We start from the raw sequence: 25,445 nt of genomic DNA, 5'->3' as shown, positions 1-25,445 counted from the left end.
TCCTGCTATGTGCAGGAACACCTGCAAGTTGTGTTAGCCTCTTCTCTCTTCTGTTTTCTAAGTAGTAAATTAAAATATTGAATTATATTGAACTCATAGTGGATCCCTAAGGGATCACCTTGACACCTCCACCCAATGTGGTATTGAACTGTTAGTAACAGCTCTTTGTACCCAATTTGCTTTAACTAGTTCTGTATAGTTCCCTGTACTAACAATATATATTTGTTGCTTATCTATTTTATACATAGTAGTTTGCATCTCTTAATCCCATAGCCCTGTCTTGCCTGTCCCTCCTTCCCACTCCCCACTGGTAACCACTAGTTTGTTTTCTATGTCTGTGAATCTGTTTCTGTTTTGCTATATACATTCATTTATTATTCAGATGCCATATATATGATATCTTACAGTATTTGTCTTTCACTGTTTGACTTTTTCACTTAATATTCTCTAGGTCCATCTATGCTGCTTAAAATGGAAGAATTCCATTAATTTTTATGGCTAATATTCCATAGTGTGTCTAGATATATGATCATATATATATATTTAGATAGGTAGATAGATATAGATATTGGGTGTATCTTTTAAATTACTTTCTTGTTGTTGTTGTTGAGATATATACTTGGAGGGAAATTCCTGGAAAATATGATAGTTCTATTTTTAGTTTTATTTAGTTCTAGTTGTAGTTCTATCCTCTTAAATTTGTTGAGACTTTTTTTTTTTAACAAATGTATGCAGTGATTTAAGGATTAGTCATCTGCCAAACATTTAAGATGGCACTCATAAAATTTGCAAATAGCTGTGTGGCTCTGTCCAAATCTGACTTCAAATATCTAATTTATCTATTTAATTTCCCTCATCTAATTAGCTTCATTTGTTTCCATCATCAATTTTATCTTAAGTATATCACATGTAAAAGGTGACATCTCCCTCAAGTGCATATCCTGGTTATGAACCATCCTCAGGAGTAATAAATCATGCTGGTTGGAATGAAATTAAGATGGAAGGGAGGAGTTGCTAAAAATAACCCTTAAACACTCGCTGTAATTATTCAGTACACCCTGAAAGCCCTTTGGCATTTAGGTAAATCAAGTGTGGCATTGTTGATATTTCTTTTTTTTTTCAATACATTTTTTTTATCACATCTGTAGTTGTAAAATGACCATAACAATCCAATTTCACAGGATTTCCATCCCACAGCCCAAGCACATCCCCCCACCCCCCAAACTGTCTCCTCTGGAGACCATAAGTTTTTCAATGTCTGTGAGTCAGCATCTGTTCTGCAAAGAAGTCCAGTCTGTCCTTTTTTCAGATTCCACATATCAGTGAAAGCATTTGATGTTGGTGTCTCATTGTATGGCTGACTTCACTTAGCATGATAATTTCTAGGTCCATCCATGGTGCTAAAAATGCTGGTCTTTCGTTCTTTTTAATGGCTGAGTCATATTCCATTGTGTATATGTACCACATCTTCTGGATCCACTCCTCTGCCGATGGACATTTAGGTTGTTTCCATGTCTTGGCTATTGCAAAGAGTGCTGCGATGAACATCGGAGTACATGTGTCTTTGCGAGTCATGGTTTTCTCTGGATAGAAGCCCAGGAGTGGGATTGGTGGATCCAAGGGTAGTTCTATTTTTAGTTTTCTGAGGACTCTCCATACTGTTTTCCACAGTGGTAGCACCAATGTACAATCCCACCAACAGTGTCATAGAGTTCCTTTTTCTCCACATCCTCTCCAGCACTTATGGTTTGTAGACTTTTGGATGATGGCCATTCTGGCTGGTGTAAGGTGGTACCTCAGAGTGGTTTTGATTTGCATTTCTCTAATAATGAGTGATGTTGAACATCTTTTCATGTGTTTTTTGGCCCTCTGTATGTCTTCCTTGGAGAACTGCCTGTTTAGATCTTCTGCCCATTTTTTGATGGGGTCTTTTTTTTTTGTTTGTTTGTTTGTTTGTTTTGGTATGGAGCTGCAGAAGGTGTTTATAAACTTTGGAGACTAATCCCTTGTCAGTTGATTCACTTGCAAAGATTTTTTTCTCTTTTCACCCTAAACAAAAGGAAGGTTGTCTTTTTGTGTTGTTGAGGGTTTCCTTTGCTGTGCAGAAACTTTGAAGTTTGATTAGGTCCCACTTGTTTATTTTTGTTTTTATTGTCATTACTCGAAGAGGTGGATCTGAGAAGACGTTGCTGTCATTTATGTCAGAGAGTGTTTGGCCTATGTTTTCCTCTAAGAGTTTTATAGTGTCTGGTCTTATATCTAGATCTTTCATCCATTTGGAGTTTATTTTTGTGTATGGTATGAGGGAGTGTTCTAATTTCATTATTTTCCATGTGGCTGTCCAGTTTTCCCAGCACCACTTATTGAACAAGCTGTCCTTTCTCCACCACCCCCCCGCCCCGCTCCGCCCCCTGTCTGGCCGCAATGAGAGGCAGATTGCGGGGAGAGAAAAAAAAAGAATTCAAAGCACTTATAATAAAAAATGTTAATAGAATAAGGGAATAAATAGAGATATGGAGTGAAAATTTTAACAGGGAACTATAAAATACAAAAAAGGCCCCAATCAGAAATGAAGAATTCAATAGGTGAAATAAAAACACACTAAACTAGGAAGAATAAGTAGCAGACTAAGTGATATAGAAGAATGCATAAATGATCTGAAAGATAGAACAATAGAAATCATCCAATCAGAGCAGCAAAAATAAAAACATATTTTAAAAAATGAAAACATTAAGAGATCTATAGAGTAATATTAACCATATTAATATTAATATTCTCCTAGAAGGAGAAGAAGGAGAGAAAAGGATTGAAAATATATTTGAGTGCATATCATAACCACAATGAGATATCACCTTACACTGGTCAGAATGGCCATCATCAAAAAGACTACAGACAGTAAATGCTGGAGAGTGTGGAGAAGTGAATCTTCCTACACTGTTGGTGGGAATTTAAATTGGTACAGCCACTAAGGAAAACAGTATGAAGTTTCCTCAAAAAACTAAAAATAGAACTACCATATGATCCATCAATCCCATTGCTGGGCATATATTAAAAAAAAAAAACAGAGTTCTTGTCATGGCTCAGTGGTTAATGAATCTAACTAGCATCCACGAGGATGCAGGTTCAATCTCTGGCCTTGATCAGTGGGTTAAAGATCCGGCATTGCCATGAGCTGTGGTATAGGTCACAGATGTGGCTCAGATCCTGCATTGCTGTGGCTGTGGTGAAGACCAGCAGCTGCAGCTCCGATTTGACCACAAGCCTGAGAACCTCTATATGCCACGGGTGTGGCCCTAAAAAAAAGGCAAAAAAAGAGAAAACCATAATTCGAAAAGACACATGCACCCCAATGTTCATTGTAGCACTGTCTATAATAGCAAACACATGGGAGCAACCTAAATTTCCATCAATAGATGAATGGATAAAAATATGTGGTGTATATATGTGTGTGTGTGTGTGTGTGTGTGTGTGTGTGTGTGTGTGTGTGTGTGTATGTATACACACACATATATATATAAAACTCAGCCACAAAAAAGAATGAAATATACCATTTGCAGCAACATGGATGGACCTAGAGATTATCATATTGAGTGAAGTAAGCCAGACAGAGAAAGACAAAAATCGTATGCTATTACTTATATGTGGAATCTAAAAAAATGATACAAATGAACTTATTTACAAAATAGGAACAGACTCAAAGACTTTGAAAACAAACTTATTGTTACTGAATGGGACAGGTGAGGAGGGAATGATGTATTAGGCATTTGGAATTGGCATATGCACACTATTGTATATGGAATAGATGGTTAATGGGGACCTGCTGCATAGCACGGGGAACTCTACTCAATGTTCTGAAATAACCTATATGGGAAGAGAATCTGAAAAAATGGATATGTGTATATGAATAACTGAATAATTTTGTTGTATAGCAAAAATTATCACTACATTGTAAATCAGCTATAATGCAATAAAACTTTAAAAAAAAGAAAAATTGCTATTCATAGGGTCAGCTGAATAAGGACATAATGCGTTGAACTAGGCACGCCTTTGCACAAGCATGATTTGTCCTCTAAAGAATAAGAGAAAGAGGAACCTCATGGCCAAGTGGTTTATGAGCAGTTGTTAGCGGAATATGCATTAGCAAAGAGAACCAAGGTGCAAACCTAGGCATGCCTGGGTTGCTGCAAATAGGCATGCCATTTGCAGAAGCACAGTGAGGATTCTCTGGAATGCTATGCATAGATAGCTAACTCAAATGCTAATGATTGTTATGTGCCTAAAGGTCAGAGTAAAAGCTTAACCTGCTACTACTAGCTAAGTGGATTTTAAAATAATAGAAGAACTTATAAAAGTAAACAAACCCTATATCCTTGATCTATAGCCCCCTCCTCACTTGACTTAATCCTAAAGAGCACAATAAAAGCAGTGTGGTTTCTTGAGGCAGTGCTCTTGTTCCCTGAGACCTTGAGCCCCTCGGTTCCCACCTTTACTTAAGATAAATGTCTCCGTGTCTTGTTTTATGTTAACTTTTTTCCTTAACTTTCACAGCACCTGTTCTTCAGCCCCATCCTACTGAGCTGGCCTCGGCAGTAAGGCAGCCCTTGTACAACAAAATAAGACACCTCAAGTTATTCATAACATAGAGAAGGATTCTTTTTTTAACCTGGGTGTAGTATAGGCTTTTCTAGCCAGAATGCATAATGAAGAAGCTAAAGAAGAAAATATTGATAACATTGACTTAAAAATAAAAAATCATGGGAAAATCACCAAAACTAATAAAGATTAGTAAAAGCTTTTGAAAATATATTTGCATTTTATATCCATGATGGGTGATTATTCTAAGTATACAAAGAGTTTCTACCAATCAATAGTAAAATATTTTTAAAAAATCAATTGAAAAATGTACAAAGGATACAGATAGACATTTCATTGAAAAAGCTATTAAACAGGAAAAGAGTCTCAATATTATTCATAATTAGAGAATTAAAATGAGATATTTTCATCTTTTTGATTGGCAGATATAAAAAATTTTTGAAAAATTCTATTAGTATGCTTATGGACAATCCTGCTTTTTATTGGTGGAACATAATTTTTCAACACTTATGAAAGACAATCTATCAAAATCACAATGTTTATCTTTTAGCCTAAAGGATATTAGATATTAGCCTAGTAATATCTCTTCTGCAAACTTATTTTATAAATACATGGTCACATGTATTTTTTTTACTCACAATGATTATAATAGGAAATGATTGGACAAAACCTAAATTTCCATTGGTAGGGGATTAAATAAAATATGAGATATTGATGCAGTGGAATATCATGAAACTGTAATTTATTTAAACTACTTTATTGAGATATGATTAATACAAAAAAAAGATGTTTAAGCCGTTAAATATTTACAACCTGATGAATTTGGAGATGAGTATACATGAACTCATCACCATAATCAATGCTATGAATGTATTCATCACTTCTTAAAATTCCTTTCTCCATCTCTATTTAAAGAAAAATTTTAGAGCAATTTTAAGTTCATAATGAAATTCATGGGAAGGTACAAAATTTTCCCATATACCACCTGCCCCTATACGTGCATAGCTTCCCCTATTATCAACATCACCAGAGTGATACACTTGTTACTTTGACACATCATAGTCATTAAAAGTTCACAGTTTACATTAGAGTTTACTCTTGGTGTTGTACATTCTATAGGTGTGGACAAATAGATATTAATATGTATCTACCTTTGCAGTATCATACTGCTCTAGAAATCTGTGCTCCATTTATCCTTCTCTTACCTCATAAGCTCTGGAAACCACAGATCTTTTTATGATCTCCATAGTTTTGCCGTTTTCAGAGTATCATATAGTTGAAATCATACAGTATGTAGCCTTATCAGATTGGCTTCTTTCACTTAGTAATATGCATTTAAGGATCCTCCATATCTTTCCATGCCTTGATAGCTCATTCCATTTTAGCATTGAATAATATTACATTGTATGGATGTACCACAGTTTATTTATCCGTTCACTTACTGAAGGACATCTTAGTTGTTTCTGAGGTTTGGCAAATATGAATAAATCTGCTGTAAACATTCATGTGCATGTTTTTTAAACGTAAGTTTTCAAATTCATTGTGTAAATACCAAGGAACACAATCACTAGATTATATGGTAAGAGTATATTTAGTTTTTATAAGAAAAATCCAAATTGTCTTCCAAAATGGCTGTACCATTTTGTACTACCACCAGTAGTGAATGACAGTTCCTACTGCAATCCGTCTTCACCAGTGTTTGGTGTTGTGCATGTTCTGGATCTTGACCATTCTTATAGGTTCGTAGTGATGTGTTATTTAAATTTGCATTTTAGCGATGTTTAAATTTGCATTTTAATGATGACATATGATGTGAAGCATCTCTTCATAGACTTGTTTGCTGTCTGCATATCTTATTTGATGAGGTATCTATTAAACCTTTTAGCCCATTTTAAAATCAGATTGTTTGTTTTCTTTATTTTTGAATTTTAAGAGATTTTTGTACATTTTGGATAATTGTCCTTTATCAGACGTGTCCTTTGCAAGTATCTTCTCCAAGTCTGTGGCTTGTCTTCTCATTCTCTTGACATTGTCTTTCACAGAGCAGATTTTATTTTATTTTTTTTACTTTCTTTGTGCGATAAGAAGCTTAACATAAATTCTACCCTTATAGGAAATTTTTAAGTATATAATTATTAGCTATTGGTTCTGTGATGTAAAGTAGATATCTAGGACTTACTTGTATATAACTAAAATTTTGTATTCTTTGACTAATACCTCCCATTCCTCTCTCCAACTGTTTCAACACCATTCTACTTTCTGTATTTATGAGTTTGAATATTTAAGATTCATCATATAAGTATTCATCATGTAGTATTTCTTCTGTGTTTGACTTATTGCACTTAGCACGATGTCCTCCAGCTTTATTCACGTTGTTGCAAATATCAAGATTTACTTTTTTTTTTCTTTTTATGGCTGTACCTGTGGCATATGGAAGTTCCTGGGCCAGGGGTCAAATTGGAGTTACACTAGATCCAAGCTGCATCTGTGACCCATGCTGCAGCTTGGGGCAATGCCAGATCCTTAGCCCACTGAGTGAAGCCAGGAATGGAACCCACATCCTCACAGAGACTATGATGGGTTATTATCCTGCTGAGCCATAACAGGGAATCCAAGATTACTTCTTTTTTGAAGACTGAATAATAGTTCTTTGTAAGTATATACAATATTTTCTTTATCTATCTGTCAGTGAGCATATATCTTGTTTCCACCTCTTGGCTGCTATGAATAATGCTGTAATGGAACAGGGGAATGTAAAATAACTCTTTGAGATCTTGATTGCAATCCCTTTGGAAATATACCCAGGAGTGGAATTTCTAGATTATATAGCAATTCTGATTTTAATTTTTGAGGAAACACATTATTTTTCATATTGGCTGCACCAATTTGCGTTCTCACCAACAATGTAAATGGGTTCCCTTTTCTCCACATCATTGCCAACACTTGTTATCTTTTGTTTTCATTTTTATTTTGCTTTGATAAATGCCATTCTAACAGGAGTGAGGTGATATCTCATTGTGGTTTTGATTTTTATTTCCATGATTATTAGTGATATTAAATACATTTTCATATACCTGTTCACCATTTGTATGTCTTCTTTTGAGAAATGTCTATTTGTATCTTTGCCCACTTTTTACCTTTTCATTTTGTTGATGGTTTTCCTTGCTGTGGAGAAGTCTTTTAGTGTGATGGAGTCCCATTTGTTTATTTTTGCTGTTGTCATTTTTGTTTTTATAGTCAGATCAAAAAAAACTGTCACCAAGACCAATATTAAGGAGCTCCCTGCCTATGTTTTCTACTAGGTGTTTGGTGGTTTTAGGTCTAACATTCAAGTTTTTAATCCATTTCGAGCTAATTTTTATATGGTGTAAAATAGTGGGCCAGTTTCATTCTTTTGTGTGTGGCTGTCCAGTTTTTCTAACACCATTTATTGAAAATACTGTCTTTTCTCCATTGCATATGCTTGGCTCCTTTGTCATAAATTAATTGACTATGTATGTGTTGGTTTATTTCTGTGCTCTCCATTCTGTTCCATTTATCTATGTGTCTGTTTTTAGCCAACACCACACTGTTTTGATTACTATAGATTTGTAGTATAGTTTGTCATCAGGGTATGCAACGCCTCCAGTTTTGTTCATCTTTGGAAAGATTACTTTGGCTCTTCAGGGCCTTTTGTGGTTCTATATACATTTTAGAATTGTTTGTTCTATTTATGTGAAAAATGCTATTGGAATTTTGTAAGGACTGCATTGGATCTGTAGATCGCTTTGAGTAGTATCAACATTTTAACAATATTAACTTTTTGATCCATGAGCATGAAATGTCTTTCCATTTATTTCTGTCTTTTTCAATTTCTTTCATCAATGTTGTATAGTTTTCAGTGTACATTTCTCTCAGTTCAGTTAAATTTATTCCTCAGTATTTTATTCTTTTTGATGTAATTGTAAATGAAATTGTTTTAACTCCTTTATATGATAATTCATTATTACTGTGAAAAAAACACAGATTTTTAATAGTGATTTTGATTATGCAACTTTATTGAATGTGTTTATCAGCTATAAGTTTTTTGTTGGTGTCTTTAGGGTTTTCTATATACAATATCATGTAATCTGCAAGTGGTGACTGTCTTACTTTTTTAAAAAAATTATGCATGCTTTTTATTTCTTTTCTATTCTACTACTCTGTATGGGACTTCCAAATTATGCTGAATGAAAGTGGGGAGAGTGGGCATCCTGATCTTAGAGGAAAATCTTTCAACTTTTCACCATTCTTCATTTCTAATGTAAGTGTTTATTACCATAAACACTTGCTATAAGTGTTTACTGTAAGTCCTATTATAACTTATTTTGCTGCATTTTATAGTTTTTGGTCTTTTCTTATTTCATTTTTGTTTGTTCCAAGATATTTTCTGAGTTCTTTTTTTATTTTTTCTTATTGCATTATTCATTCCAGAGTTTGTTGTTTAATTCCATCTATTTATGATTTTTTTTTTCTGTTTTCCTTTAGTTATTGACTTCTAGTTTCATTCCATTGTGGTTTGAAGAGGTACTTGAAATAATTTCACTAATTTAAAAATTTTTAAGACTTGTTTTATAGTTTATGATCTCTCCTGTAAAATGTTTTTTGTGCTTTAATAAAAATGTGTATTCTGTTATTTGAGTGGAGTATTTTTACGTCTCTTAGGTCCATTACATCTATAGTATTGTTGAAATCTGACATTTCCTTATTTATTTTCTGTTTATATGATCTATTAGTTATTGAAAATTGTTGTTTAGGTCTTTTAATATTAGTGTTCTTCTATCTCTTTTACCCTTCAGTACTTTCAATGCTTTCTTTATATTTTTAGGTGCCCTGATGTTGGGAGCATATGTATTTACAGTTAGTTTATCTTACTGTTGAATTGTACCTTTTATCTTTACATAATGCCTCACTTTGTCTTTTGTGACAGTTTTTTATTTAAAGTCTATTTGTCTAATATATGAATAGCTACTCCTGCTCTCTTTTGATTACCATTTACATGGTGTATACATTTCCATCCCTTCACTTTCAGCCTATATGTGTCCTTAAATCTCAAGTAAGTCTATTTCAAGAAATTTGAATCTCTTGTAGCTACTATATTATTGGATCTTTAAAAAAAATCCATTCAGCCAATATTTTTATTTGTGAGTTTAACCCATTTTTCTTTTCTTTTGTAATGGCCACACCCAAGGTGTATGGAAGTTTCCAGGTTAGGGGTCCAATTGGAGCTGCAGCTGCAGGCCTCTGCCACAGTCATAGCAATGTCATATCTGAGCCTCATCTGTGATCTATACCATAGTCTGTGGCAATGCTGGATCTTTAACCCACCAAGTGAGGCCAGGGATTGAACCAGCATCCTCACAGACACTATGTCAGTTTCTTAACCCTCTGAGCCACAATGGGAACTCCCAAATCATTTTCATTCAAAGTAAATATTGACAGGTAAGAATTTATTATTGACATTTTGTCGATTTTTTTCTACATGTTGTAGTTCTTTTTTTCCTTTCTTCCCCCCTTGCTGTTTTCTTTTTGTTATTTGATGATATTTTGTAGTGATATACTTGGATTATTTTTCTTTAGCTTTTTTGTATTTACTGTAGTTTTTTTCTTTGTGGTTACCCTGACATTTACATAATACTACTTATAATAGTCTACTTTAAGCTTATAACAACTTAAATCTTATATAAAACTATTTTTGCTCTCTTCTCCTTCCACTTTAACTTATTAGTGTTGGAATTTACTTTTTCTTATGTTTACCAATGTATTTTGTTGTCATAATCATTCTTAATAATTTCATCTTTTAACTTTTATACCAAGATTAAAAAAGATTTATGCAGTACCATTACATTCTTACACCATTATTTATTTTTCTATATATTTACCTTTAACAGTTATATTTATACATTCCTATACTTCTGTGTTGCTATTTGGCATTTTTTCATTTTAAGTTTAAGAACTTCTTTCAGGACTTCTGTAAGGCAGGTGTCATTGAGATGAACTCCCTCAGTTTTTTTTTGTTTTGTTTTTGTTTTTGTTTTTGTCTGAGAAAGTTTTCATCTCTCTTTTATTCCTTTATTTTAAAAGACAGTTTTGCCTGGTATAAAATTCTTGGTTTTCAGAGTTTTTTCTTTAAGCACTTTGAATGAATCATATCCCTCCTCACTCTCCTGAAAGACGTCTACTGAGAAATCCACTGATAGTCATATTGTTACATTCTGCCCCTTTCTCTTTCCTTTCCCTTCTGGGATTCCCATCATATGCAATTCTGTTTTCCTGATGGTGTCCCATAAATCTCAATGGCTTTCTTATTTTTCTCATTTTTTTCCTTTTTGTTTCTCTGACTGGATATTTGCAAATGAACTGCCTTCAAGTTTGCTAATTCTTTCTTTGCTTGATCAAGTCTGATGTTAAAGCTATTGACTTTCCAGCTCAGTCATAATTTTTTTAGCTCCATTGTTTGGTTCTTTTATATGGTTTCTATTTTGTTAAACTTCTCATTTTGTTCATGTATTCTTTCTTCAATTTTGTTTAGTTGTCTGTGTTCTCTTGCAGCTCACTAAGCCTCTTTAAGAAGATTATTTTGAATTTTGTGTCAGGTAGATTATAGATCTCTATTCCTACAAAGTTGGTTATTGGAACTTATTATTCACTTATTGGTAGGTTTCACTGATTCTTCACAATCCTTGTAGACTTGCATTGATATCTGTGCATTTTTCAGAATTTATACAATGCCTTTGGCAGGGGAATCATTTCACCAGGTAGCCCAGTCAAAGATCATGGTTGTGCTAACTCCTGGGATCATTGTTGTAGTCTATGGCTGTTGAAATATGTGCACTGATTGTTGATGGCCCCTGTCTCTTTTCTTTGTTCTCAGATACCTTCAGGTGATCTAGCCATGACAATTCCCTCTGCAGACTAGGTGGAGCATGACATAAGTAGACCTCTCATGTAGTACCCCGAAAAATTGGGGAAGTCAAATGTGCATTTTGCTCTCTTTTTCCAGAATGGAAGAACTTGTGGGCTGAGGAAATCTCTCACACTGCTGTGCTGCACCAGCTTGAAATGAAGGGTCACTTGGGTCCAATGAAATTATTATTATCATTTTCAGTATATCTTTTCCCATTTCTGTGCTCTACCATGGTGCTATAACCTTTCGTCTGGATTCTGGAGCACTCATGAAGGCATTTTCACCCACAGATAGTTTTTAAATTGTTCTGTGGGGAGACGTGTGCTGGAATGCCCAATTCTGCCATCTTGTTGATATCCCCCTGTAATATTTTTTAAAGGATGATGAAGCTTTTTAGGTACTAATATGCATACATTTCCAAGATATATTATTAAGTAAAAAGACAAAGTGCAGAATGAAAATCTATCATTAGGGTAGATGAGAGAGAAAGAGAAACTTTATATGGATTTCATTGGCCTGTGAACGTATAATAGACACTTGAAGGAAAATAAAACAAAAAATGATAATAATGGTTTCATTTTGAGGGCATGTGAACTGAAGATTGGAGAGACAGAATTATGAAGAAGACATTTTTACTTTTTATTGTTTGCACAAAGTATATCTAATATCAAACCATTTAATCAACTAAAAATTTTACAATCATATCATTTATATAAGAATACCTTAAAATGCTTTGTTGATACAGATATAAATGAACAAGAGTAAACATGCTATGATTTAATAATAAATTCTGTACTTATAATTTGAATGATTTACAATAGATCAAGAATTTGTTGCTTCCAACGCTCTTAATTACTAAGAAAGTCAAGTTTTTTAAGACAGTTTCCTTGACAATAGCATAGAGAAAAGCCTGACAGTTTTCCCGAAAATAAAATAGAGAAAAGCTTGACAGCCACTCTAATAAATTCAAAGTATTTTGAAATGATTAAGAGATAGTGATTATTTCAACCAACAAATATTTTCATGTTATTAAATAATACAGAAAGCCCAAATTAAATGTTAATATCATTTTAAGTACAGATCATAGAGAAATATTTTTTCCATTTATGTTTTGTGTTTTTCTAAGCCAAAAGAAGAAAAATAATTTAAAACATTAAACAGAACCTAAATGTAATATGATTTACCTAGCACAAGCTCAAATTGGAGCAGAAACCAAATTTGCTATTTTTCAAAAAATTGCAAAAGATTTGCCTAGTTCTTACTTAATTGGAAGATATTAGAAGTAACACAAGAAAAAAAATCTGTTTACTTTGGTTAGGCACAAACCTGCTTTTTTGTATTTGAACATGTGCACTTGGGTTTTTGCTTCATTTTTAATATATCAAATAAATATATACCTTCAATTAATTTCAATATAATTAATTCTCAGCCTGAACTACTGAGAGTCTTGTATTTGTATACCATTTATTCTTAAGAAAAGAAAAGCTTGATGGTCTTTGTTGTAGTTATTATTTTCCTGAGTCCAACATCTCCCATGCTCTTATCTCTATTAATGTGAATTAATTTTTCTGTTTGCCACAGAAGCACCAGGAAATGTCAAGAACAACTAAAACTCACTTTTGCTTTTGTCCTTTTAGCTTTTGAGCTGGTGAGTTTTGGAAAAGCTGACCCCCTTTCTATTTAAGGTATTCAGGTTGGAAGCAGATGCAGGCAAAATGATCTCCTCTGGTGAAATATTTGCTGCAAAAATGCTGGTGTTTCATATCCTGTGGAAAAGGATACTCAAAGTTGGTGTGATGAAGAGTCCGACATTATGCAGCCAGGCATGCGGGGTTCCCGTGATTACGCATACAAAACAGCATTAACATCCCCTTCTGCTTCTTTGTGAAATGAGAATTTTTACTTCTTATACTAAACATAAAACATCATTGAGCACTCCTTTATAAGTCTATGTTTCATACTTGATTTGCCTGCTTTTTCCCCAAGACATCTCTCAGTTACATTGATTATATTACCAGATTATCTGATGATTAAGGCCATTAACAATCCACTCTTGAGTAGTCAACATAACAATGTTTAGTTGCCTTGCAGTAACAATTAAGAGATGAAGCAATTTACCATAATTAGGTACTATCTGAAAAAAAGTATCCACATTAAGGGAAGTTAAAAAGACTTCTTTCTTATGGTTAGGGACGACGGTTAACAGAGCAATTTTTTTTCTGAATTACAAAGAAAATTATTGCACTTTTAATTTGCTCATTATTACAAACAGGAAAACAACAAACGGTTTTTTTTCAGAGTTTGTCCCCTGTGGCTTTGGGCAAGTTTCTTAACCTTTCTCTGTTCTTGTTCCAACATCTAGGAGGCAATGATAACAGTCATACCACAATTAGATACTTTGGCTAATTAATGATTGCAAAATGCTTTCAAATCCTGGGAAAGAAAAGGCTTTACAAATAAAAATGCACAATTTATATATGATTTAGATTTATTGCAAGAGGCTTATTCTGACTGAAGACTTAGCAGCGAAAGTCTTGTTTCCTATTCTTAATTTCTCTTCATCAAATAAGAATATTTTATTCATTTTCAATATTTGTAATATCTTTTCAAGTTGAGTGGCGCTTTCTATTTTTGAGGTTGATCTTCAATAAAATCACAATGTGACTTTTGGTGTTCTTCAGTTATGCAGAAGACCTAGTCAAATAAGATAGGATTATCTATTTTCAAAACAGATTTTTGCCTGTTTTTTTAAAAGAAATAGTACAAGGGATGACAGGAATTTTAAATTTAGACATTGCTTTGTATCATCAGATTTTGCACTTTGTTTCTTATGGCAGTCAGTGTCAGGTAGGGGAGGAAGACATAGTGGGCTACAGAGGTCCAGCTAGGTGGATTCGATAGACAATGATATTTCAGAGATAGACATTCTATCTTAGTCACAGTTTGGAAAATCTATAGGTATTGGGGCCTGGTTAGTCTGGTGGAACATAGCTATAGAAGGGTCAGATATTTGGTAAAGCTAAGTGGTCATCATCTCATATTTCTTTCCAGGCCTTCCCAAACCTGGGAGAGAATTGGAATATTAGGTTGAGTGAGTAGGGATTCAGAGCAGTGACTGAAGTAGACACTTAGAAAAGTTCGGTGAATCAGATCAACATGGTGTGGGGGTTGAAGGGAAGTGTGTAAAGAAGAGCTACAAATCAAAAAAGGAGAAGGAAAATACTTCCCTGAGGAAATGGGTCTCATGCTTTTTTTAAACAGGAACATGAACTTAAAGTACTTATTATGTGCCAAGCACTAAGAATTTTACAAGCTTTCTCACCTTTAATCCTCTTAAGAAGTTTATGAGTTAGATACTCTCATTATCCCCATTTTATAAATGAAACTAGAGATTATACAAGAGAAATAGTTTTCCAAAAGTCACAGAGTTGGTAACAGACAGGATTTGAAATCAGGTAGTCTAGCTTCAGAATCCACACAAATAGCTTCTATCTACTACTGATTTTTATTGCTGGTTGGTAGCAAAAGGGCTTAAGAGAAAATGCAGAAGTTTTGGCAATCTTTACTGAGCCACTAGATCTCAGGGAGGCTGATCTAAACCCAAATGAAACTGAATGGTGAGACTGAATCTGCTAATATTTCCTTCAGTTTGAATTGACTGAAGAGCTGGGAATGGTTGGGATTTGCAATTTGAATCACCATTGAACTCAGCTATGAGAATGCAAGGAAGGGAAAAAGCAAATAAGGAGGAGTGGGAGCAATAAACACCTCCTCTTAAAATACTGGAATTAGTATTTGTTATTTTACTGTCTTCCAGTGTCACCATCTTCACAAAGTCAATATAGTTCTATGAGCTATAGGCGAGCTATAAACTTAAATAACATCCGTAGAACTAGGCTAGAATGTTAGCTTAGGTCACATTTTGAGAGGAACTCAGAAAGTCACTGCCTTCTAACTCAATAAATCATTATGGTCTTCAGTCTAAGCACTGACTAATCCCAATTCTTTTTAGTTAATGGAGCCAGGTAATATCACAGTCCAAATTTCCCTGGGAGAATTTATATATATATATATATAATTTCTAAGTTTATATAAAGTTAGAAAACTTACCCTTTCATCTCTAGCTCTCTTAATGATTGAGATAGATTTTTATGATCTTCCTGAAATGTAATTTACCTATTTGAACCTTCTAAATAGTCAACTCCCTAGAGTAAAATACACACACACACAGTCTATGTAAAACTGTGTTTATATAGTTCATGTTAGCTCCTCCACCAAATATATAAATTGAAACCTTGAAATGTGAGATTCCTAAGGCTGCTGTAATGTCTGGAGGTGAGAGGGCAAAGGAGAGTGGAAAAGACCTGATTGGGCTGGTGAAGCAGTGGGAACTAACATTTACTACATGCCTATTCTATATTGGATGTTATGTGTGCCAAATAGCTTACATACACAGTATAATCTTCCACACCATGTGAAATAATGTTATTATTTTCATTTTATATGTGAGAAAACTGAGATCCAGATAGGTTAAATAATTTGTTCAAGGTCATATTGCTGGTAAATAAGTGGTTAAACCATTATGTGAATTCAGATCAGTTTGTCACACTCATTTTCTTTGTTCTTCTCTATGATTTAGTCTCAATTGAAAAGTACACCTTGCTTGGAATTTGCTTATTTTATTTAATTTTTGCTACAATAACTAGAGTGTATTTCTGAGGCTGGTTAAATAATGAAAATGATGATTCCAAAGTTAATAATAATTAGAAAGTTAATAATAAAAATCATTTAGTGAGCTGGACTAGATACTAGACAGTATATCTAATACTTTACATAGTTTTTTTTGTTTTTTAGTTTTATAGGAGTGTAGCTGACTTACAATGTCGTATTGGTTTCAAGGGTACAACAAAGTGATTCAATTATACATATACATGAATCCATTCTTTTTCAGATTCTTTACCCATTTAGGTTATTACAGAATATTGAGTAGATTTCCCTATGCTATACAACAGGTCTTTGTTAGTTATCTATTTTATATATAGTAGTGCATATATGTTGATCCCAAACGCCTAATTTATCCCTTCCCCTACATTTCTCCTTTGGTAACCATAAATTTTATTTCTAAATCTGAAAGTCTGTTTCTGTTTTATAAATAGGCTATTTTGTATCATATTAAAAATTATATTCCACATGTAAGTGATATCATATGATATTTTTCTTTCTCTGCCTGACTTACTTCACTTAATATGATAATCTTTAGGTTTTATTTCATTCGTTCTTTACAAAAAATATGATGGAGGTAACAGTGATTATTCCTATTGAAGAAATAGGCTCAGAAAGATGAACTGATTTATCTATGATCACACAATGGATGAGTTTCAAACCAGAACAAAAACCTGGGTCTGTCTGACTATAAAGCTCAAGTTCTTTTTTTTTTTCATTTATTTATATACATATTTTTTTCTACTGTACAGCATGGTGACCCAGTTTGCTACCACCTCTTCAGGTTTTTCTAAAATATTTTTCAATTAACTTATAGTAACCTAAAGTCTGGGTTTCAAGGATTTTTATGCAGCATTGTCTTCTCTGAGGACTTTTAAACTGTGTGTGTTAGAATGAGAAATGATGCTTCAAACTATAAATTGATCCTGTTTGGCGATCCATAATGAATCACTATGAGCCTAGTGGATAGTTCTAGTCGGCTACAGCTCCGACTAGACCCCTAGCCTGGAAACCTCCATGTGCCGCAGGTGCGGCCCTGAAAAAACCAAAAAGCTGCAAAGCTTCTTGCTGTCTTACATAAATGAAGTTTAATAGTTTCCATTTCATGTGGCAATTCAAACTTTTCTTTAAGTAGGCACAGCAGTGCCTCACCATGCAAAAGGAAGAACCTCTAAAAGTTGGACTGCTTTCTGCCCTTTCAAAAACAGAGGAGACTGAAAACCCATCACTTTGGAAATTAAGAGCTGATACTTGGTATTCATTCTAAGGACACAGAGATGAAGAGGAAGCCATGGGAGACCATTCCAGTCACCCATAAAGCTGCAGGCAAGCTGAGACTTTGGGAATTGTTTTTAGATTTGTTCCCTGGTTAATAAGTCCCTATGATGAGAATAATTGATGCTGTCTTGGCTGTTACTTGTGTAAGTATTTTCTGTTCAAAAGACCTGTGCTGTGAAAGACAAGTGGCATTAAAGGTTGCAAGCCCATTTAACAAAACAAGCTTGGTAAGAGAACTGTCAATAACAGGCACAGACAAATATGTTACAGCTTGAGTCAGGCTGGAGCCAGGCTGCCTGCATGCTGTTCCTTTCTACAGTTGGGGCAGTACTTGGCAAAGCTGATATGGATTTGGAATTTACAGCTATGTGGTGATTTCAGTATTTCGTTTTCCTGCGAATCAATAAGGATGATTCAAAACCAAACCAGATGGCCATGCAGTTACTGTGGAATATCAGCTACAGGCCAACCTTTTATTTTTCTTCAGAACATTACCTCTTATAACAACTTTAATTTCCAAAGTGTCTTAAATGTGGCAAAACACACTTCGTTGGGAGTCTATAATATGCCTCTTTTTCTTACAACTACCTTTAGGTTTCTCAGGAAGATCTAATGCTTCTCAGAACTCAGAAAGCCAGCATGAATATTAATAGGCTAGGGAATATAATATTATCAGAAATGACCTGGAAAGGGGGATTGTTGTTGGGATTGTACTTCATTGTTTGCTTTTTCATTTGATTTTGTCTTTGACTAAAACATGGCAGGAAGAATCATGATGAAGATAGTTATAGACCTGGGAAAAGAGACTCTAGCAAGCCTAGAAGCCTCTAAAACAGTGTTTTGGAGGAAGTTTGTAGACCAGAAATATGATAGCTTCAGACAGACTTGTGTGTGTATAGTTTTACACACTCTTCCATCTCTCTTCCAAACCTTTATGTTTTTCTCTGGAATCTCTAACTACTAGCAAAGTGATTTTGTACCTTATCCCTTCCTTATTTTAACTTTTAAAATTTTTGAAATAATTTTATTTACAGAAGATTGGTAAAAATAGTAGAGAAAGTTCTTGTATACCTTTCTCCCAGCTTCCCCTCATGTTACCATCTTACAGAGCCATGGTGAATTTATCAAAACTAAAAAATTAACCTTGATAAATTATTATTAGCTAAATTCTAGATTTTGTTTGTATTTCAGCTGTTTTCCCACCACTTTTTTTTCTATTCAGGATGCAATCTAGAATCTCAATTTTTTATTTTTTATTTTGTCTTTTGTCTTTTTAGGGCCATACCATGGCAATATGGAGGTTCCCAGACTAGGGGTCTAATTGAAGCTGTTGCTGCTGGCCTATGCTGGAGCCACAGCAACGTGGGATCCGAACCGTGTCTGCAACCTACACCACAGCTCACAGCAAAGCTAAATCCTTAACCCACTGAGCAAGGCCAGGGATCGAACCTGAAACCTCATGGTTCCTAGTCAAATTCGTTTCTGCTGCGCCGTATCGGAAACTCCCTCAAATTTTTTTAGTCATCATGACGCCTCAGTGTTTTTCTAGTCTGTGGCATTTTTTGACGACTTTGTTTTTCATAACTTTGATATTTTTAAAGAGTACTGGGCAAGGTAGTTTGTAAAATGGTCAATTTGGAATTTGGCTGATGATATCTCATGATTGAACTGGAGTTACGGATTAGGGGGAAGAATACGACAGAGATGATGTGCCCTTCTTCATTCATATCACATTGGGGTGCACATGATATCGGTTTGACTTACCATTCATGATATTAAAAAGAAGGTTCCCTTTGTTCAAAAATGTACCTGTATGGTGGATTGTTTTGTTAAGTAGCTAGCTGATCAAAGTACAAAAAGGGTCTATCTCAATGGCTGTCATTCAGTAAAGGTCTATTCTTTCCTTCCTCCTTCCCTTCATTCACTCATTTAGCAGCAATTATGTATTGAGCCAGCCTTTGAAACCAATGTGTAAAGGCCTTTTATTTATTTCACCAGTAAATAAATATTTATTAAATGGTAATTATGTCCAAGGATGGAACTAGAGAAAAGAAAGTGAGGAACTTTCCTTGGATACAAAATTTAACTTTAGCAGTAAACAAGTGCTGGTCAAAATGAGAGTAGTTCATAAATACGTTTTTGTAGTATTTTTGTTACTGTCTAGATATAACTGATATCATATGATATTTGTCTTTCTCTGTCTGACTTCACTCAGTATGGTAATCTGCTCAAAAATTTGTAGTAACCTTTACGGAAAAAATGGATATATTTATATGTATGACTGATTTACTTTGCTGTAAACATGAAACTAATACAACATTTTAAGATGACCATACTCCAATAAAATTAAATTTAAAAAATGAAAGTATTCTATTATTTGAACACAAGTGTTAATGGCCAAGAAGCAAGTTACATCGATAAAACTGCCATCTGTCATATCTTTGCCACTTAGCAAATGTATGATTTTGATATGACCATTTAACTCTCTGAATCTGTTTCCACAAACTGAAAATGAGAACAATGGTAGTATCTACCTCATGAGATCTTTCTTTGAAGATCACACAAGAAGTGTCAAAAAATATGATCCATGCAGGATCTGGCACTTAGTAATTATTCAGTTATTGGTGATTGTTATTTTTATGAAAACCACCAAAAGAATTTAATTCAAACCTTTCTTCTCTTGTTTATAATATTTCATCTTATCTTATTCAGTAGTGGAATCAATCAGATAGATGACCTTACCAACTGAGAACATCCATGTAACAACTGCCACTGCCAAAAATACAGCCACCAATTAGTAATATAATAGATGTTCAAAAATGTTAACTTGCTTTATTATTACTTTTATTATTAAATGATGTTATTATTGCCTGGAAGTGTGAAATGGAGCCCTATGTATGCACCTATAGAACGTTTCCTTAGGAACATCCAGAACTGTGAATGTCTGAGATTTTACCCTGCGAGCAAGGTGCTACAGTTTCATGTATCCTATTAAAAGATACAGAATTGCTGGGTCAGACAAAGGATTTTATTACTCTATAGCAATAGTAGTGGTCAGAGTACCAACATTTCCTTACATTAATTTCCTGAACCCTAGTTCCTGCAGGGCAATATAAAGAAGGGAAGGTAATTATGCATAGAGTGAGTTGGTTAGAGGAGAGGAATCCTGGGCTTAGGGAATCAAAATCTTTTAAAAATGGCAGTGAGTATATCTTACCTTTGTTTCAGAGGATGACGCTAACTATATCTCTTAAGACTATAAACTATACAAAAATCCTTGTAAAGACTGTCTGGAACAAAGGCAGTTAGTGCATGTTCTCACTAGAGGTGCAGAAGCATAAGGTATCTATGAAGGATTGTGTCACATGAGGAAGTAGCACACATTTGCCCAATTTTATCTATTCCACTAAGAAAGGTGATTTAAGTAGGGAAGAACCCACAAAGGCAGACATTTATTAATTCATTATCTTCTCCTCTGATTGCTTTTAAAGCCTACTTATTCTGATAAGTAAATCTCTCTAGATTCTTAAGATGATAATCTGATTGACTTGTCACTCTGGAGTGTATTCCAGGACAGGAATACCTATGCTCTTGGCATTGATGTGAATTTTACCTGTATGCTGAAGCTTAGATTCTGCTTGGACCCTCTTTCCTAGTCTAGTTCCATGGACTACTACCCTGGCTTCATTACTTTGCTGTTGTAATTGGTTTTCTTTTTCTAGTGTGCACCAATGTCTTGAATTTGATCTCAGATTTGTTCTCTAGATTGATTAATGGGTTTCTTTTCACATTGTTGTATTTTGATACTGAGGTAAAGGTTTTTAGGGAACTTCACATTATATATGACCTGAGATTGATCTGGTCTTTTTCCAAGGGGAGATTGATCTCCCCATCCTGTGTGCAGATTCCGTGTGGAAGCGCTGGAAGCTGCTAAGGAAGGTTTCCTTTTGGTCATGTCCCAGGGTAGAGAAATCCAGGCTCAGATCTTGTTCTTTAGCTTCCCCTTAATGAAACTGTGGCATCCCACCACCCTGGGTAGGGCCAGTCTAGGGGCCAGGCACATGGGGCACCTCCTCCCATGGACTACAAAGTCATTGACATTGCCCTCTACTCCTATACTTAGGGCTAGCCAAGGCAAGCAGTCAACTATTTTCCCTGTGTGGAGGTCTGACACCACAGACATCTAGAAGTTTCCTCTTTAACAAAATCATTACTTTGAGTATATAAATTAGATGCTGTTTTGCTTGATCTAGCTGTAGAAGCATATCATGATATACAGGGGCACAAGTGAAAATGTTAGAGCCATTATTTATTTATTTATTTATGCTTTTTAGGGCCACACCCATGGTATATGGAGGTTTCCAGGCTAGGGGTCTCATCGGAGCTATAGCTGCCAGCCTACACCACAGCCACAGCAACACGGGATCTGAGCCACATCTGTGACCTACACCACAGCTCACAGCAACGCCGGATCCTTAACCCACTGAACAGGGCCAGGGATAGAACCAGCAACCTCTAGTCAGATTCGTTTCTGCTGTGCCACAATGGGAACTCCCTAGAGCTGTCATTTATAAAAGCAGTTGCATTTTCCTCATCTTTTAAATTCACAGCCAAATAAATTTTTATTTTGGTCTAAACTTAAAAGCTCTTGGTCTTAGTCTAGAGGCTAAATCCCAATGAAAGCTAGAATTAAATACATTTGTTTGTTTCTAAGTTACACAAACAGAAAAATAATAACATATTTCATGTGCATTCTTCCCAGGGAACATAACTTTGAAGACCCACTGTCTATCTTCAGTATAAAAGCAGTGACAAGCCAGAATCTATGCTGCTCAGGATAAAAAGGAACAGGTATTTGGTAAATTTTTCAGAAATAAGAGGAAAGGGGAGTTTCCATCGTGGCTCAGTGGTAACGAACCTGACTGGTATCCATGAGGATGTGGGTTCAATACCTGGCCTCACTCAGTGGGTTAAGGATCTGGCATTGCTGTGAGTTGTGGTGTAGGTCGCAGATGCGGCTTGGATCACATGTTGCTGTGGGTGTAGGCCAGCAGATATAGCCCTGATTGGACCCCTTGCCTGGGAACTTCCATATGCCGCAGGTGTGGCCCTAAAAAGAAAAAAAAAAAGTAAAAATAACAGAAATGATCCTTTTCTTCTATTTCCTTGAGGAAGAGCAAAGAGCAAAATGTCTTCATGGTGGTGGACACAGACACCTTTGACCTGTTGCTAATGGTATAATGAAACTGCCGTTAAAGATTGTTGATCATATTACATATTCATAGCAATTTGAAATGGGAAAAGTCCTTAGAACTCGTTAAGCATAACCTGCTTGTTTTTACAGAAGATAAAGGTCAGAAATCTTGTTTGCTAAGGACATAAAAATAAAAACTGCCAGAACCAATATTTACAGTTGTTTCTTAATGCTATAAAGCTAATTGCTTTATAGTAGTTTCTCTGTTAATAATTATTGAAAGGATAAAAGAATGATTGGAACCTCTTACCATAAATTGTCCTTCCTATGTGAATGATTCTTATTTTAATAAACTTTACCTTAAAGTGTAATATATATACTGAAAAGTTCACAAATCATTATTGTAAAGCTAGAGGAGTGAATTCTTAACAAAATGAATATATTCACTAAACCATTACTGAGATAAAAATAGTTCATTACCAATATTCCAGCTGGTGTTGCCTCTCAGTCACTACTCCCCAAATTGCTATTCTGACTTATATAACAATTTACTAGTTTTGCCTTTTTTGAAATTAATATAAATTAATCATACATTACATGCTCTTTTGTATCCTGTTTTTCAGCCAAACATTATCTTAGAGATTTAACTGTAATGTTGGGTGTAGCTGTAGTTTATTTTCATTTTTGTATAGTATACATACATACAACTGTATTGTTGGGTGTAGCTGTAGTTTATTCTTATTGTTGTGTAGTATAGAACTGTTGCCACAATTCTCCTATCCACCCTTCTATTTATGGATAGTTGTGATGTTTGCAGATTTTGTCTCATAAATATTGCTGCTATGGATATTCTTGTTCATGTCTTTTTGCACATATATTTTTCTTTTGTGCATATATGGATATGAATATCTTAATAATACAATAGATGTTGTTGATGCTCTACTTATGCCCTAGAACCATCTCTGAGGTCACATATAGCTTCAGTGGACATTCTTTATTTTGTCTTTTTAGGGCCACACCAGCAGCATACAGAGGCTCCCAGGCTAGGGGTCGAATCAGAACTGTAGCTGCTGTCCTACATTAAAGCCACAGCAATGCCAGATCTGAGCTGCATCTGTGACCTACTCTACAGCTCATGGCAATGTTGGATCCTTAAAAAACTGAGCAAGTCCAGGGATCAAACCTGCATCCTCATTTCCACTGAGCCGCAATGGGAACTCTAGGACCACTCTTCTAAATGCTAACAGCTTCCCATATTAAGCATTGGGATTTCTCTACTGTTTTTTTTTCATTATTATTAGACCATCTAGTCCTATGAAAATATAATTACTGATATATTTTGGCTTAAGTTATAATCTTGCCAATTGTTTCATATTTATTAAACAATTTCTATGATCTTTTCCCCTCCATTTTGCCCATTTTAAATCAAGTATTTTTATTATTCCACTTTACTCTATAAATCCTTGCTATTGCTATACTCTTTTACTATTCTTTTTAGCAATTACACCAGATATTACATCTTTGCATTGTATAGACACTAATGTAATTTAGTATTTGGCCACTTCTTAGATAATCATTTATAATTATTAATATTTATAATAATGTTAATTCTCATTACGTCTTCCACATTAGCTTTATTGTTATCATGTATTATAATTCTATATAAATTTTAAACTCCACAATTAAGTAGTACTATTGTTTCATATAGCCAATATTGATTTAGATTTATCAGTACACTTAACCTTTCAATTATTTTTATTTCTAATTGAATTTCTCTGTACCCATTTGGGATCATTTCCTTTTACCCAAAGAATCCTCTTTGAGATTTGCTTATTTTTTCGTTTGAATATATTCATAGTAAAATCCATTTTATTCGATTAGAAATGTCTTCATTTTGCCTGCAGTTTTGAAGGCTATTATTTTCTGGTTATGGAATTCTAGATTGCTATTGTTTCCATATAGTACTTTCAGTGCTACTACCAGTAGATATTATTCCACTGTCTTCTGGTTTCCCTCACTCTCTCAAGATGTTGGCTGTCAGACTTTTTCATTTGAAAGTGATTTTTTTCTCTTCTCTAGCTGCTTTAATATTTTCTTTTCTTTTGATTTTTAAAATAGATTTACCAAGGTATGCCTAGATGTATATTTCTTTGCATGTTTTTCTGCCTAGCATTTGAAGCATATCTTAACCCTTGGTTTGATGCCTTCCACCAATTTTAGAAAATTCTTAATCATTACTTTTTTAAACATTTAAGCTGCCCAATTCTTTTTCTCTTCCCTCCATGAGATGACAATTAGACATGTTAGGCATTTTTATAATATCATATATGTTTCTTATAAATTTCTATATTTTTCATTCTTTATTCTAACCATCATCTAGTCTGGTGTTTCTTACTAATTTATCTCCTGGTGCTCTAATCCTCTGCCTAGCTGCTTTTGCCCTTCTATGAAATCCATTTTTGAGCAAATATTAGACATTATATATGACAAACTATAGTTTTTGAATGTGATATTCTTACACAGAGAACACATTTTATTTTTGGACAAGTAACTAGAGTAGGAGTTGATTATCTTAATGTATTTATGATCTGAGTTGGATCAAGCCTGGATTTCAAACATTATAATACATGGTCTACTTCTTGTTTGTTGTCACTCCTAGGGTCTTTTTCTCAAGGCATCCCAATTGAGCCTGATGAATTTCCCAGTAGCTCCTCCTACTTTTAAGGTATTAAG

The sequence above is a fragment of the Sus scrofa genome, chromosome X (genome assembly GCF_000003025.6).
Source record: "Sus scrofa isolate TJ Tabasco breed Duroc chromosome X, Sscrofa11.1, whole genome shotgun sequence".
In the NCBI taxonomy this organism is placed as follows: Eukaryota; Metazoa; Chordata; class Mammalia; order Artiodactyla; family Suidae; genus Sus; species Sus scrofa.
Note: the sequence above shows the minus strand (reverse complement) of the source record.